The sequence below is a fragment of the Petromyzon marinus genome, unplaced genomic scaffold (assembly GCF_048934315.1).
Source record: "Petromyzon marinus isolate PM22_M1 ecotype Great Lakes invasive population unplaced genomic scaffold, UKy_Petmar_22M1.pri1.0 PM_G_Scaffold_44, whole genome shotgun sequence".
Lineage (NCBI taxonomy): Eukaryota > Metazoa > Chordata > Hyperoartia > Petromyzontiformes > Petromyzontidae > Petromyzon > Petromyzon marinus.
Window position 1 is genome coordinate 963272 of NW_027422996.1, and position 17590 is coordinate 980861.

Sequence of the window (17590 nt, forward strand, 5' to 3'; positions counted from 1 at the left end):
TTGTTTGGCATTCTCCTGCCCCGAGTGGAGGACTCTGCACCCCTCATGATGATTGGAGTCAGAGCCGGTCCACTGGATCTCCTGAATGCCACAGAGATCCAGGCGGTACCGGTCCAGCTCTGTACAGAGTAGCAGCCTCTCCTCCATGTGGCCACTCTCAGTGGCTTTTTGCCATTTCTAGAGGAACCCCAAGGGTAAGGATTCAGGCATTGCTCCTCACAATGTTATCGTCTGGCATCACAACCACCAACAACACACCTGTATTTGAATTGCAAGTAACTTTAATGAACACAACGCAACCCAAACAACCGTTCGTTTGAAAAACATATCCTTAATATTTCCGTTCTTCTCCGTGTGAGTCCCACACACACACAACCGCTGCATTTAAATTCCAAATCATGTTCATAAACACATCGCCAGTCATTTGAAACCGAGTCGGCGCTTAGAGGAGGGTGGCCCAGGACTGGGTCAGATAATCGTCACCGTTGTTGTTGGCCAGGAGCGGGAATCGAACTGGGGTCTCTGCCGTGTTGGTAGTGCAGTGTAGCCTGAATCTCTGCGCCGCTGCTTTCTCCTCACCCCCCTCCTCGTCCCCCCTCCCTGCAAACATCATCTATCAGCGGTCATTGATGCAACGACGACAAGCCGGGCTCTTGTCGCTCTCTCTCCCTCCCTCTCTGTCCACCCACCTTCGCCCCCTGTTAACAATACCCAGCACCCTATCTACCACTCCCACCAAGCGGTTCTCTCTCGCGATATGCCGCATCATGTGCATTAACTGTCCCCTCCCTCCTCCCTCTCCCCCTTCTCTCATCCCCCCCTCCCCCCTCTCCCTTTGCCGTCTATCTCTCTCCGCGACTCCTCTGTCTCTCGCGACCACCTCCCGCCCCGCCCCCTGGTCTCGACCCCTCTCGGCCTCCACGACTCTCCACGCTCTGTCCAAGTATTGCCTAACCCTCTCGATCGACACTTCTACTTCTCTGCCACCTCTGATCCTTCCAGCCCCCTCCATGCCCCTGTGTGCCACCTCTCTCTCATTTCTTCTATCTACCTCTCTCCCTCCCCTCCTTCCAAGCCCCTCTCTCTCCCACCTTAGCATCTCTCCCGCTCTCTCTCTTATCTGCTGCTCTCTACCCTGACCACCGGCCCTTCTGACAATGTCTGCCTCCGCTCTTTCCCTCTCTGCTCCCCGATCTACCCCTCTGTTATCTCTCCTTCGTGCTCCCTCTCTCTCCCACCTTAGCATCTCTCCCGCTCTCTCTCTTATCTGCTGCTCTCCACCCGGGCCACCGGCCCCTCTGACAATGTCCACCTCCGCTCTTCCCCTGTCCATTGGCCTACGCACCTCTGCCTCTGCCCTCAATCTGGCCGCCTCTCTCTCCAATCGAGACCTGTTTACTAACATCCTCTCCACTCTATTATCTACCTCTCTAATTGCCCTCAATCTGGACCCCTCCATGTCCCACACATGCCGCTCTGCCATATGAACCACTTCTCCCACTCCCCTCTGCCTGACCGGGCCCCTCTCCCCCTGCCTCTCTCCCCCCCATCCACCCCTCTCACCCTCCCTCGCCCGCATCTCCCTCTCTTGTCCCCCCCGGTCCACGTTCTCCCTCGCTCCCAAAGCCCTGACCCCATCCTCCCGTTCCCCGCGCACGTCTCTCCCTCCCCTCCGTCGAGCAAGCTCTCTCCGAGCCCACTGCTCCTCCTCTAGCCCCATGACCCCCTCTTCCAACCGTCCACCTCCTCCTGCCCCCTCCCTCGCCTGCATCTCACGCTCTCTTCCCGCCCGCCCCCGCTCCACATTCTCCCCCACTCTCCATGGCCTCTCTCCACCCTCTCCTCCGCCCCTCTCAATTCTGGCCATCTCCCTCTGTGCCCTCTGCCTCACGAGCTCTCTCATCTCACCCCATCTATCTCCCCCTGGTCGATCCCCCCCACCCCCTGGTCCTCTCCATCCTCCCCCATCCCCGCCTCTCCCCTCTCTCTCCATCGTGGTACTCCGATTGCGCTCTTCCTCCTGGCCCCTCCCGCAGCGTCTTGCCGGGGGTAGCGATGCACCACGCGCACCTGTACCGCGACAATGGCCGCCGTCAACACTGACATCAATAACCGCCGTTCGCCAGTAAGTGGCAGTGACATCGCCGTGGCGCCCGTGCCAGGCCAGGTACACTTTGAGGCCACGTGAAGTGTCAAAGGCTCGCTGGAAGGAGGAAGTCGTTTGACAGACTCAGCAGTTGCTATGGGTTAACCGACGGATGGCTATCGATTAGAAATCACATATCCCCGCGTCTCACCTGTGAGTGGCACCGCCTCACGCTGTTGTGGATCCCCACGTGGCTCGGAGCCTCAAAAGCTCCGTGACTCCTGGGTGGTGATACAAAGACAAAGATCCCCCGTGTAGCCTTAACAGACTGTTGGGGCAAGTGCTGTTAGCAAGTAGCAGCACCACCTATGAAGGCCGGAACGGCACACGAGAGGGTGGGTGGCCAGCACCGTGCCCGACCGCCTTTGTCTCCCCAGGAATGATGTTTTTCGCACCGCACCGGGTACTCATTTGAGGCTGAGTCGACATAGGGGAGGCCCAGAACCGGTTCAAATAATCGTCACTGGTTGTTGGCTGTGAGCGAGAATCAAACTCGGGTCGTTATGTTCGTAGAGCAGCGTACTAACCGCTAGACTACCGCCACACACGTTACACACACACACGTTACACACACAGTACACACACACAGTACACACACAGTACAAACACACAGTACACACAGTACACACACACACGGTACACACACGCACAGTACACACACGCACAGTACACACACAGTACACACACACACACAGTACACACACACACGGTACACACACACACACAGTACACACACACACGCACAGTACACACACACACAGTACACACACACACACAGTACACAAACACACGGTACACACACACACACAGTACACACACACAGTACACACACACACACGCACAGTACACACACACACAGTACACACACACACACGGTACACACACACACACGGTACACACACAAACGGTACACACACACATAGTACACACACGCCCAGTACACACAGACACAGTACACACACACACAGTACACACACACACGGTACACACACACACAGTACACACATACATGGTACACACACAGTACACACACACACGGTACACACACACACAGTACACACACGCACAGTACACACACACACAGTACACACACACACGGTACACACACACACGGTATACACACACACACGCACGGTACACACACACGCACGGTACACACACACACGTTACACACACACAGTACACATACACACAGTACACACACAAACGGTGCACACACACACACGCACAGTACACACACAGTACACACACACACGCACGGCACGCCCACACTCCTTCAGTCACGTGACTAAGGTTGAAGCGCCGCCCCGTCTCCCGAGGTGACCTCTTGGCTCTCTCGTCTCTCTTACTGCCACCGCCTCCAAGACATCTGACCAACGTGGAAGAGGCAGCTTGGAATCCCCTTCTAGAGGGAGGGGGTCTACAGAGCTCCACCCTCGAGTTGCGGCCCGTCTGCTCGCAGTGGCACGAGCAAGATATCGCGGGGCTGCACCCTCCACCTCGAGTGAACCCACTGACACTGCGCTAAGGCGGGTGTGCCATCAACGTCAAGTGACGAGAAAGCAGCCAGCTAGGCGTCGTCACTAAACTCTATTATACCTTATATATTTGTAGCGATGTATGACGTCACTGCCGTGTCGGGTCCAGTACCCGCGTGACGTCACTGCTGTGTTGCGTCAGTACCCGCGTGACGTCACTGCTGTGTTGGGTCAGTACACACATGACGTCACTGCTGTTGGGTCTGTTACGCGTGACGTCACTGCCTGTTCAGTGTGGAGGTTCTTGACAATTAGGGGCCGTCCGTAAATGACGTCACACACCTAGAGGGGGGGGGGTGACATTTGTGACGATGTGACAAAGGGGGGGGGGGTGAGAAATGTGACGTCACATCAAATTGCGCAACTTTAAATAGACAACACGTTCTACTTAATTAGACTTTGTAATAAATGTTTTCTACCTACATCAGAGTGCAGCGCCACATTAACAACGCCCTACAATGACAACAATAGTTTAAAGGGATTTGAAGCATGTTTTATTTTTTTGTGGGGGGGGGAGGGGGGGCAGAGCTTTGTGACGTCATATTTGAGGGGGAGGGGTCTGACTTTGTGACGTCGTGTGACGATGGGGGGGGGGGGTCAAAAATCCTCTAAAATCACGTGACGTCATTTAAGGTCGGCCCCTTACCTGAAGCAGTCCTGAGTGTCACTTAGGTGGACTCAGCCATAATTAAGGAGGTGGTGAGGTGGGTGGGGGTGCTAACATCAGAATTTGAGAGACGAGCGGCCAGCCGTGGTTCTGTCCACACCAGCCCCTGGTGTTGTTCCATCGCGACCCTCACCGGTGCTCGCTAACAGCGCACGCCCAGAGGGAGTCGATGAGTCCGTGGGTTTCTGTGCGAGTCCGTGGGTCCACGTGTGGGTCTGTGGATGTGTCAGTCTACATTGGGGAGCCTTTGTCTTTGCAGTTTGGGGACTTGTGCAGGACTAGTGTGTAGTAGTGTATAGTGTAGTGTATAGTGTAGTAGTGTACTGTGTAGTAGTGTAGTGTAGTGTATAGTGTAGTGTATAGTGTAGTGTATAGTGTAGTGTATAGTGTAGTGTATAGTAGTGTATAGTGTAGTGTATAGTAGTGTATAGTGTAGTGTATAGTGTATAGTAGTGTATAGTGTAGTGTATAGTATAATAGTGTTTACTGTAGTGTATAGTGTAGTGTATAGTGTAGTGTATAGTAGTGTGTAGTAGTGTATAGTGTAGTGTATAGTAGTGTATAATAGTGTATAGTGTAGTGTATAGTGTAGTGTAGTGTATAGTGTAGTGTATAGTAGTGCATATTGTAGTGTATATGGTAGTGTATAGTAGTGTATAGTAGTGTAGTATATAGTGTAGTGTATAGTAGTGTGTAGTAGTGTAGTGTATAGTAGTGTTTAGTGTAGTGTATAGTGTGTAGTGTAGTGTATAGTGTAGTGTATAGTAGTGCATATTGTAGTCTATATTGTAGTGTATATTAGTGTATAGTAGTGTAGTGTATAGTAGTGTATAGTAGACGCAGACTCCAAATATACAGCAGCAGGCATAGTCAGGGTCGGGATCGAACCCACGACTTCCTGTGTACCAAGCGAGAGAGTAAACATCTCCTAGCCACCGTGATGATGATGAGAGAGAGAGAGATGCAGACTGCAAATATACAGCAGTAAGCATCGTCAGGGTCGGGATCGAACCCACGACCTCCTGCATACCAGGCGAGGTAGTCAACATCTCATAGCCACCGTGATGATGATGATGAGAGAGAGAGACGCAGACTCCAAATATACAGCAGCAGGCATCGTCAGGGTCGGGATCGAACCCACGACCTCCTGCATACCAGGCGAGGTAGTCAACATCTCATAGCCACCGTGATGATGATGATGAGCGAGAGAGACGCAGACTCCAAATATACAGCAGCAGGCATCGTCAGGGTCGGGATCGAACCCACGACCTCCTGCATACCAGGCGAGTTAGTCAAAATCTCATAGCCACCGTGATGATGATGAGAGACGCAGACTCCAAATATACAGCAGCTGCAGGCATCGTCAGGGTCGGTATCGAACCCACGACCTCCTGTGTACCAGGCGAGAGAGTAAACATCTCCTAGTCACCGTGATGATGATGATGAGAGAGAGAGACGAAGACTCCAAATATACAGGAGCAGCAGGCATAGTCAGGGTCGGGATCGAACCCACGACCTCCTGCATACCAGGCGAGGTAGTCAACATCTCATAGCCACCGTGATGATGATGATGAGAGAGAGACGCAGACTCCAAATATACAGCAGCAGGCATCGTCAGGGTCGGGATCGAACCCACGACCTCCTGTGCACCAGGCGAGGTAGTCAACATCTCCTAGCCACCGTGATGATGGTGGTGGAACCCACGACCTCCTGTACACCAGGCGAGGGAGTCAACATCTCCTAGCCACCGTGATGATGATGAGAGAGAGAGATGCAGACTGCAAATATACAGCAGTAAGCATCGTCAGGGTTGGGATCTAACCCATGACCTCCTGTATGCCAGGCGAGGTAGTCAACATCTCATAGCCACCGTGATGATGATGAGAGAGAGACGCAGACTTCAAATATACAGCAGCAGTAAGCATCGTCAGGGTCGGGATCGAACCCATGACCTCCTGTATGCCAGGCGAGGTATTCAACATCTCCTAGCCACCGTGATGATGATGGTGGTGGAACCCACGACCTCCTGTGTACCTGGCGAGGTAGTCAACATCTCCTAGCCACCGTGATGATGATGAGAGAGAGACGCAGACTTCAAATATACAGCAGCAGGCATCGTCAGGGTCGGGATCGAACCCACGACCTCGTGCATACCAGGCGAGGTAGTCAACATCTCATAGCCACCGTGATGATGATGATGAGAGAGAGAGAGACGCAGACTCCAAATATACAGCAGCTGCAGGCATAGTCAGGGTCGGGATCGAACCCACGACCTCCTGTGTACCAGGCGAGAGAGTAAACATCTAGCCACCGTGATGATGATGATGAGAGAGAGAGAGACGCAGACTCCAAATATACAGGAGCAGCAGGCATAGTCAGGGTCGGGATCGAACCCACGACCTTCTGCATACCAGGCGAGGTAGTCAACATCTCATAGCCACCGTGATGATGATGATGAGAGAGAGACGCAAACTCCAAATATACAGCAGCAGGCATCGTTAGGGTCGGGATCGAACCCACGACCTCCTGTGCACCAGGCGAGGTAGTCAACATCTCATAGCCACCGTGGTGATGATGGTGGTGGAACCCACGACCTCCTGCGTACCAGGCGAGAGAGTCAACATCTCCTAGCCTCCGTGATGATGATGATGAGAGAGAGAGAGATGCAGACTGCAAATATACAGCAGTAAGCATCGTCAGGGTCGGGATCGAACCCATGACCTCCTGTATGTCAGGCGAGGTAGTCAATATCTCCTAGCCACCGTGATGATGATGGTGGTGGAACCCACGACCTCCTATGTACCAGGCGAGGTAGTCAACATCTCCTAGCCACCGTGATGATGATGATGAGAGACGCAGACTTAAAATATACAGCAGCAAGCATCGTCAGGGTCGGGATCGAACCCACGACCTCCTGCATACCAGGCGAGGTAGTCAACATCTCATAGCCACCGTGATGATGATGGTGGTGGAACCCACAACCTCCTGCGTACCAGGCGAGGTAGTCAACATCTCATAGCCACCGTGATGATGATGGTGGTGGAACCCACGTCCTCCTGCGTACCAGGCAAGGTAGTCAACATCTCATAGCCACCGTGATGATGATGGTGGTGGAACCCACGACCTCCTGCATACCAGGCGAGGTAGTCAACATCTCCTAGCCACCGTGATGATGATGGTGGTGGAACCCACGACCTCCTGCGTACCAGGCGAGGTAGTCAACATCTCCGAGCCACCATAGCGCACTCCTTGTGAAGGACCCAGCGCAGAAGATCCCTGGCTTTTGATCTCCCACGAAGGTCGTGGTCCACCCTAAACAGCATCCACTGCGCAAAACCATGGCAGATACGTATGCCTGTTGTGACCCCGTGCTCCTACCGGACATCTGTGAACCAAAAAAAAAAGAGCTTCATAGCTCATCAGATTCCTCCTGCGGTCTGAAGTAAAGACCCCGAATCTGATGTACAAATGCTTGAGACCCTGAAAACCTTTCATGGGCATGTCCACCTCAGCTGTACTTAACTCAGCTCACTTGGTTTCTCTAATCAAGGACATCTCACTGCCTCCAGATGATTTGCTTGTCAGTTTCGATGTAAGTCTCTCTGTTCACCAATGTACCGGTACCTGACACCATTGCAATCATTGAAGACTTGGTCCAACAGGGACTGAATCCAGATGCACCAACCTGGAATGGTACATTCTACAAACAAAATGAGGGTACCCCAATGGGTTCTCCCTTATCGCCAGTGGTAGTGAATGCTTTCATGGAGAAATTTGAGACAGATGCCATCCAGACATCCACCCTACGTCCTTCCCTGTGGAAGAGATACGTAGATGACACTTTCATCATCTGGCCACATGGCCTGCCATCACTGAACCAATTTCTCAACCACATCAATTCCATACAACCGTCTATCAAATTCACCATGGAAGTGGAAAAGGATGGCAAGCTACCATTCCTGGATGTTTTGATCGAGAAGAGACCTGATGGCTCGTCGGGACATTCGGTGTACAGGAAAGCCACCCACACGGATGCCTATCTAAAGCCTGACTCCCACCAACATCCAGCCCAGAAGAATTCCTTCATCAAAACACTACATTGCATCTGCGACCAGCGCCACCGAGCCAGTGAGTTGGAGCACGTGCACCAACCCCTCAGGATGAACAGATACTCGGACGGTACAATCCGCAAAGCTGTCTCCCCAGCCATGGGGAGTCAACCTTCTGAGGATCCAACCAAAACCATCACTTCGCCGTACATAGCAGGGGTTACCAAACATAGTTCTAAAATCTTAAACAAACAACAAGATCCGGGTTCGTTTCAACACAGAACAGTGACATCGGGGAAACGAAACGACATGTTTTGATTTAAAGCTTTCGTGACTGCAGTTATGCATATTATTGGTTCTTTCGGTAAAGTCACGTTGAAGGGAAACAATGATTTAAAATATTTTATTATTTTATTGTTTCCCTTCAATGTGACTTTACCGAAAGAACCAAGAATATGAAACGACACGTCTTGGACCGCGCGCGTGAACACAAGGCGGATCTGAAACACGGTAGGCCCAATACCTCTGCCGTTGCTGATCATTGTTTCAACGCTGTGGGCTCGCACGACATTGATTTTTCCAAGACGGAGGTACTCTGCAAACCTGCCGGCTACCTTCAGAGATTTGTTCATGAAGCCATCCAGATATATGAACACAGACACAACTTCAAGCGAGAAGATTCGGTACAAACTGAGCAATCATTGGAAGGACGTTATTAGCCAGGTCAAGTCATAACTGACTGTGATGTTTCCATCCTACCTGCATATGTCAGCTGTTATTTCCGACACTCTGTGAGTCTCTCTGTGCCTATCGCTTAGATATCTCATGCTCACATGTCCTTTGGATTGCACTATCATGCTCACATGTCCGATTGTGATGCTACTGGTGCTGATATTGATTGTGATGCTGCTGCCTATATTGATTGTGATGCTACTGGTGCTGATATTGATTGTGATGCTACTGGTGCCGATATTGATTGTGATGCTACTGGTGCCGATATTGATTGTGATGCTATTAGTGCTGATATTTATTGTGATGCTACTGGTGCTGATATTGATTGTGAAGCTACTGGTGCTGATATTAATTGTGAAGCTACTGGTGCTGATATCTATTGTGATGCTACTGGTGCTGATATTGATTGTGAAGCTACTGCTATTGTGATGCTACTGGTGCTGATATTTATTTTGAAGCTACTGGTGCTGATATTGTGATGCTACTGCTGCTGATATTGATTGTGATGCTACTGCTGCTGATATCGATTGTGATGCTACTGGTGCTGATATTGATTGCTTAAGCTACTGGTGCTGATATTGATTGTGATGCTACTGGTGCTGATATTGTGATGCTACTGGTGCTGATATTGATTATGATGCTGCTGGTGCTGATATTGATTGTGATGCTACTGCTGCTGATATTGATTGTGATGCTACTGATGCTGATATTGATTGTGATGCTACTGGTGCTGATATCGATTGTGATGCTACTGGTGCTGATATTGATTGTGATGCTACTGGTGCTGATATCGATTGTGATGCCACTGGTGCTGATATTGATTGTGATGCTACTGCTGCTGATATTGATTGTGATGCTACTGGTGCTGATATTGATTGTGATGCGACTGCTGCTGATATTGATTGTGATGCTACTGGTGCTGATATTGATTGTGATGCGACTGCTGCTGATATTGATTGTGATGCTACTGGTGCTGATATTGATTGTGATGCGACTGCTGCTGATATTGATTGTGATGCTACTGCTGCTGCTGGTGACGATGCCGCTAGTGGCTGTGAAGCAGCAGCAGCGGCAGCGGCAGCGATCATCCACCCAGAGAACCCCAACCGGACGCCACCGTTCACTCAACGCTCCTCCAAACGTTACAAAAGAAGTCGCTTTTATTGTTTTATCGCGAAGGTGCGGCTAACACCGCCGCCCCCGCCAACACGCGTGGACTCTCAACAAGCGGCGGCTGACACAACGGTGGTCAAAACGGTAACCACGCATGCGCATGCGCGCACACCAACATCCCTCGCTTAACCACTGCATATCAGAGATGTTCCCGAGCCGGCGCGGGCGTAGCGACGTCGCAGCAAAGTGAACTCCGTCCTTAGCTCCCTGCCCCCACGGCCCTGGCCCTGCTTGCCCCCCCCTCCCACGGCCCTGGCCCTGCTTGCCCCCCCCCCCGCAGCCCTGGCCCTGCTTGCCCCCCCCCCACGCCAGAGTCAAGACTCAGTCGTCGTCGTCGTCTTGCGAGAGCGGCAGTAGCAGTAGAGACTCGACCACAGTTCGGTTCAAGCTCGGCTCGGCAAACGGGAAGAAAAAAAAACATAAAACGCCCGTACTGTGCCAGTAAGTGGGCCTGGTGCGCTGCCTCCACTCAGGTGTGGCTAATGGAAAAACCACCACCCGTGCCGTGCCAGAGACCATACGAGTCGGCTCGGTTCGGGTTTGGCCAGTGGAAAAACACCACCCGTACCGTGCCAGGGGACCCCATGAGCTGGCTTGGTTCGGGTGTGGCCAGTGGAAAACCCCACCTGTACCGTGCCAGGGGACCCCACGAGCTGGCTTGGTTCGGGTGTGGCCAGTGGAAAAACACCACCCGTACCGTGCCAGGGGACCCCACGAGCTAGCTCGGTTCTGGTGTGGCCAGTGGAAAAACACCACCCGTGCCGTGCCAGGGGACCCCACGAGCTGGCTCGGTTCGGGTGTGGCCAGTGGAAAAACACCACCCGTGCCGTGTCAGGGGACCCCACGAGCTGGCTCGGTTCGGGTGTGGCCAGTGGAAAAACACCACCCGTACCGTGCCAGGGGACCCCACGAGCTGGCTCGGTTCGGGTGTGGCCAGTGGAAAAGGCGTACGTGCGCCTTAATTCGCATCACACAAGACAAAGATTCCCCGTGTAGCCTTCAACAGGCTGATGGGGCAAGTGTTGCTGAGCAGCACAGCACACGAGGGGGTGGGGGGAAGGGGTGACCAGGGCCACGGCCGGCCGCCTTTGTCTCCCCGGGTGCCGACGCTTCACAAATCGCACCAGGGTACTCGTTTGAGGCTGAGTCGACCTAGGGGAGGGTCGTATTTATCGATCGCCGACAATGTTAGCCGGGAATCGAACCCGGGTCGCCGGATTTGCCAGGTGACCAGGTGACTGGGTCACCAGGTTACCAGGTCACCAGATGAGTGGGTCACCAGGTCACCAGGTGACTGGGTCACCAGGTTACCAGGTGACTGGGTCACAAGGTCACCAAGTGACTGGGTCACCAGGTCACCAGGTGACTGGGTCACCAGGTTACCAGGTTACCAGGTCACCAGATGACTGGGTCACCAGGTTGCCAGGTGACCGGGTCACCTGGTTACCAGGTTGCCAGGTCGCGGGGTAACTGCGTCGCCAGGTCACCAGGTTGCCAGGTAACCAGGTCGTCGGGTGAACAGGTCGCCAGGGTCGCAAGGTGATCAGGTTGCCAGGTCACTGTGTCACCAGGTCACCTGGTGACAAGGTCACCAGGTGACCAGGTTATCAGGTTGCCAGGTGACCAGGTGAGCAGGTTATCAGGTCACCAGGTGAGCAGGTTATCAGGTCACCAGGCGAGCAGGTTATCAGGTCACCAGGTTATCAGGTCACCAGGTGAGCAGGTTATCAGGTCACCAGGTGAGCAGGTTATCAGGTCGCCAGGTCACCGGGTTATCAGGTCACCAGGTGACCAGGTTATCAGGTCACCAGGTTATCAGGTTACCAGGTCACCAGGTTATCAGGTCGCCAGATGACCAGGTTATCAGGTTGCCAGGTTACCAGGTGAGCAGGTTATCAGGTCACCAGGTGAGCAGGTTATCAGGTCACCAGGTTATCAGGCCACCAGGTTATCAGGTTACCAGGTCACCAGGTTATCAGGTCACCAGGTGACCAGGTTATCAGGTCACCAGGTGAGCAGGTTATCAGGTCGCCAGGTGACCAGGTTATCAGGTCACCAGGTTATCACGTCACCAGGTTATCAGGTTACCAGGTCACCAGGTTATCAGGTCGCCAGGTGACCAGGTTATCAGGTCACCAGGTAACCAGGTTATCAGGTTACCAGGTGACCAGGTTATCAGGTCACCAGGTGACCAGGTTATCAGGTCACCAGGTTATCAGGTGACCAGGTTATCAGGTTACCAGGTCACCAGGTCACCAAGTTATCAGGTTGCCAGGTCACCAGGTGACCAGGTTGCTTGGTCACCAGGTCACCAGGTTATCAGGTCACCAGGTTATCAGGTCACCAGGTTATCAGGTGACCAGGTTATCAGGTCATCAGGTTATCAGGTCACCAGGTGACCAGGTTATCAGGTCACCAGGTTATCAGGTCACCAGGTTATCAGGTGACCAGGTTATCAGGTCACCAGGTTATCAGGCCACCAGGTGACCAGGTTATCAGGTCACCAGGTGACCAGGTTATCAGGTCACCAGGTGACCAGGTTTTCAGGTCACCAGGTTATCAGGTTGCCAGGTCACCAGGTCATCAGGTCGCCAGGTCGCCAGGTGACCAGGTGACCAAGTGACCAGGTGACCAGGTCGCCAACTTGGCATCGCAGCGCACTAACCGCTGCACTGACGCTCCACCCCCCGCCACCACCACCACCACCACCACGCGCACACGACAACGCACGGACACACGGTGCGTACACACGGTGCGTACACACGGCAGGCACACACGGCAGGTACACACGGCAGGTACACACGGCACGTACACACGGCACGTACACATGGCACGTACACACGTCAGGTATCTGGTTCTACAGTTGATGATACAGCTGGTTCTACTGTTGTTGACACAGCTGGTTCTGCTGTTGATGATACAGCAGGTTCTACTAAGTTGATGATACAGCTGGTTCTGCTGTTGTTGATACAGCTGGTTCTGCTAAGTTGATGATACAGCTGGTTCTGCTAAGTTGTTGATACAGCTGGTTCTGCTGTTGTTGATACAGCTGGTTCTGCTAAGTTGATGATACAGCTGGTTCTGCTAAGTTGATGATACAGCTGGTTCTGCTGTTGATGATACAGCTGGTTCTGCTAAGTTGATGATACAGCTGGTTCTGCTAAGTTGATGATACAGCTGGTTCTGCTACAGTTGTTGACACAGCTGGTTCTGCTAAGTTGATGATACAGTTGGTTCTGCTATAGTTGCTGATACAGCTGGTTCTGCTGTTGCTGATACAGCTGGTTCTGCTAAGTTGCTGATACAGCTGGTTCTACTACAGTTGATGATACAGCTGGTTCTGCTAAGTTCTTGATACAGCTGGTTCTGATTTAAAGCTTTCGTGACTGCAGTAATTCATATTCTTAGTTTTTTCGGTAAAGTCACGTTGAAGAGAAACAACAAAATAACAAAATATATATAAAACAATATTTTGTTATTTTGTTGTTTCTCTTCAACGTGACTTTACCGAAAAAACTAAGAATATGAATTACTGCAGTCACGAAAGCTTTAAATCAAAATTTAATCGCCTCTACGGGGAGGGTTTTCACATAACTTTAAGATCCTTCAACAAACTCCGGGATAAGAAAGCTCAGCTGATCGAGTCTCTCACCTTCCTGAAGAGATGCCGCGACTCTGGGGTAATACCAATCGCATTTACACTAACCTCTGCTGCTGTAACTTCTTCTAATGCGAAACGAATTCTTTTCAAAACTAGCTTAGCTCTTATCTCAGAAAAAATCAGACTTATACGCACAGAACTAGATCAGTTAGACAAGACACTCTACAAATCACACTTATCATTGACGGCAATAATGTCCACATCGGATTGGGAACATGTAGACAATATGACTGCCTCTTCAGCTGCTACTATGTCGACCAAATGTAAGGAAAACCTGATTTCCAAATTTAACCTCCTCTTCAGCAAAAGACCGGACCCACACACCAAAAAGTTAGACGTTAATAAAGTCGTAATTAATCGCAGTAACAGTTCTATTTCCGATGGTCTGAAATCCGTTTTAGCTAAAGGTCTAAACTTTGCAGTCACACCTAAACACATACCAGTTAATGATATAATTGCCCAAGTAGACGTTGCTCTCAGGGGCCTGGGTCACATCGCTGCAGACGTAGCAAGATCTGAAATCGCTGCAACCCTCAAAAACGCTAAGATGCCAGCTAGCAACCTCAGCAAAGATGAGCGTTTTGAATTATATAAATTAAAAAAGAGGAATGATATTGTAGTTCTCTCAGCTGACAAAGGCAATGCTACTGTCATCATGGATAAAATAGAATACAACAACAAAATTAAAGAATTACTCGACGATGGTAGTTATACAAAAATAAAAAGAGATCCCACCAACAGCCTCGTCACACAAACCAACAAAATAATTTCTGATTCAACCGCATTAATTGATCAATCTAAACAGTTTTCGTTGAAACCTTCTGCTGCCAGGCCACCAAGATTATACGGCTTACCAAAAATACATAAAGTTGATACACCTCTTCGTCCCATAGTCTCTACTATCAGCTCCCCCACCTACAAACTAGCTCGTTTTTTGTCTGAAATCCTGCGTCCTTTCACTGGAAAGACCACCTCTGCGGTACAAAATTCTACTCACCTGGTATCAACAATCAAGGGTATTTCCCTGTCCCCAGACGACCTGCTTGTCAGTTTTGATGTAGTTTCCTTATTCACCAAGGTTCCTGTACCTGACACCATTGCAATCATTGAAGACTTGGTTCATCAAGGACTAAACACTGAGGTACCCCCACTGGTGAGACACTGTTTAACCAATACATACTTCACTTGGAATGGAACTTTCTACAAACAAACTGAGGGCACCCCAATGGGCTCCCCCCTTTCTCCAGTTATAGCTAACATTTTCATGGAGAAATTTGAGACTGACGCCATCCAGACTGCCACTCTGCGCCCAACCTTATGGAAGAGGTACGTGGATGACACTTTTGTCATCTGGCCACATGGCCGGCCTGCTCTAGACCAATTCTTCGACCACATCAATTCCATACACCCAGCCATCAGATTTACCATGGAAGTCGAAATAGATGGCAAGATACCTTTTTTGGATGTCCTAATTAAAAAGAGACCTGATGGTTCAATGAGCCACTCTGTCTACAGGAAAGCTACCCATACGGATGCTTATCTGAAACCGGATTCCCACCACCATCCATCACAGAAGAATTCTCTCATCAAGACTCTGTATCATAGAGCCCAATGCATATCCGACCAGGAACACATAAGCAGTGAACTCAAGCACGTACACCAAGCTCTTAGGGCTAATGGTTACTCCGACTATACAATCCGCAAAGCTATCACTCAAACCATGAAGAAGAACCCTCTTGAGGAGCCTTTCAAAACCATCACTTTACCCTACATTGCTGGGATCACAAAAAAGATCTCCAAAATCTTGAATAAACACAAGATCCAGGTCCGTTTCAACACATTACATAAAATCCGTGATCTGGTTCCGTCTGTAAAAGATGTGATTCCGGACATACAATACCCTGGTGTCTACAAACTAAGTTGCCTCTGTGGTAGTAGTTACATTGGAGAAACCAAACGCCATGTCTCGGACCGCATTCGTGAACATAAAGCAGACCTTAAACATGGTAGGACCAACACCTCGGCCGTAGCAGATCATTGTTCTAATTCAGTAGGCTCACATGCCATTGACTTTTCCAAGACGGAGGTTCTTTGTAAGCCATCTGGCTTCCATGAGAGATTCGTTCATGAGGCTATCCACATATACAAGCACAGAGACAATTTCAACCGAGAAGATGGATTCTATCTTAGCAATCATTGGAAAGATTTGATAAATCATTTCAGTTCTTGATTGATTGTTCACGCTTACAGTGGCTTTCAGACAGCATACATTATAAAAAATTTCGTCTCCCCCCTCCTCTTTTAAAATAAAATAAAATAGATGGACTAGTCCTGGGCAAACTGCCAATCGCTGCGCGTGACGCCAACGTTTTTTTTTATAAATAAATAAATGTGCCGTTTTAAAAATAAATTTATGCAAACCGACACACCTGATGATGACCGTTTGAGTTATGGTCGAAACGTCGTGAATTTTTTTTTATTGTTTTATATATATTTTGTTATTTTGTTGTTTCTCTTCAGCGTGACTTTACCGAAAAAACTAAGAATATGAATATATAATACAGCTGGTTCTGCTAAGTTGTTGATACAGCTGGTTCTGCTGTTGTTGATACAGCTGGTTCTACTAAGTTAATGATACAGCTGGTTCTGCTAAGTTGCTGATACAGCTGGTTCTGCTAAGTTGTTGATACAGCTGGTTCTGCTGTTGTTGATACAGCTGGTTCTACTAAGTCAATGATACAGCTGGTTCTGCTAAGTTGCTGATACAGCTGGTTCTGCTAAGTTGTTGATACAGCTGGTTCTGCTGTTGTTGATACAGCTGGTTCTACTAAGTTAATGATACAGCTGGTTCTGCTAAGTTGCTGATACAGCTGGTTCTGCTAAGTTGTTGATACAGCTGGTTCTGCTGTTGTTGATACAGCTGGTTCTACTAAGTTAATGATACAGCTGGTTCTGCTAAGTTGCTGATACAGCTGGTTCTGCTAAGTTGTTGATACAGCTGGTTCTGCTAAGTTGTTGATACAGCTGGTTCTGCTGTTGTTGATACAGCTGGTTCTGCTAAGTTGTTGATACAGCTGGTTCTGCTAAGTTGTTGATACAGCTGGTTCTGCTAAGTTGTTGATACAGCTGGTTCTACTACAGATGATGATACAGCTGGTTCTGCTAAGTTGATGATACAGCTGGTTCTGCTAAGTTGATGATACAGCTGGTTCTACTACAGTTGATGATACAGCTGGTTCTGCTAAGTTGTTGATACAGCTGGTTCTGCTGTTGCTGATACAGCTGGTTCTGCTAAGTTGTTGATACAGCTGGTTCTGCTAAGTTGTTGATACAGCTGGTTCTGCTGTTGTTGATACAGCTGGTTCTACTAAGTTGATGATACAGCTGGTTCTGCTACAGTTGTCGATACAGCTGGTTCTGCTAAGTTGTTGACACAGCTGATTCTACTAAGTTGCTGATACAGCTGGCTCTGCTAAGTTGTTGATACAGCTGGTTCTGCTGTTGTTGATACAGCTGGTTCTACTAAGTTAATGATACAGCTGGTTCTGCTAAGTTGCTGATACAGCTGGTTCTGCTAAGTTGTTGATACAGCTGGTTCTGCTGTTGTTGATACAGCTGGTTCTA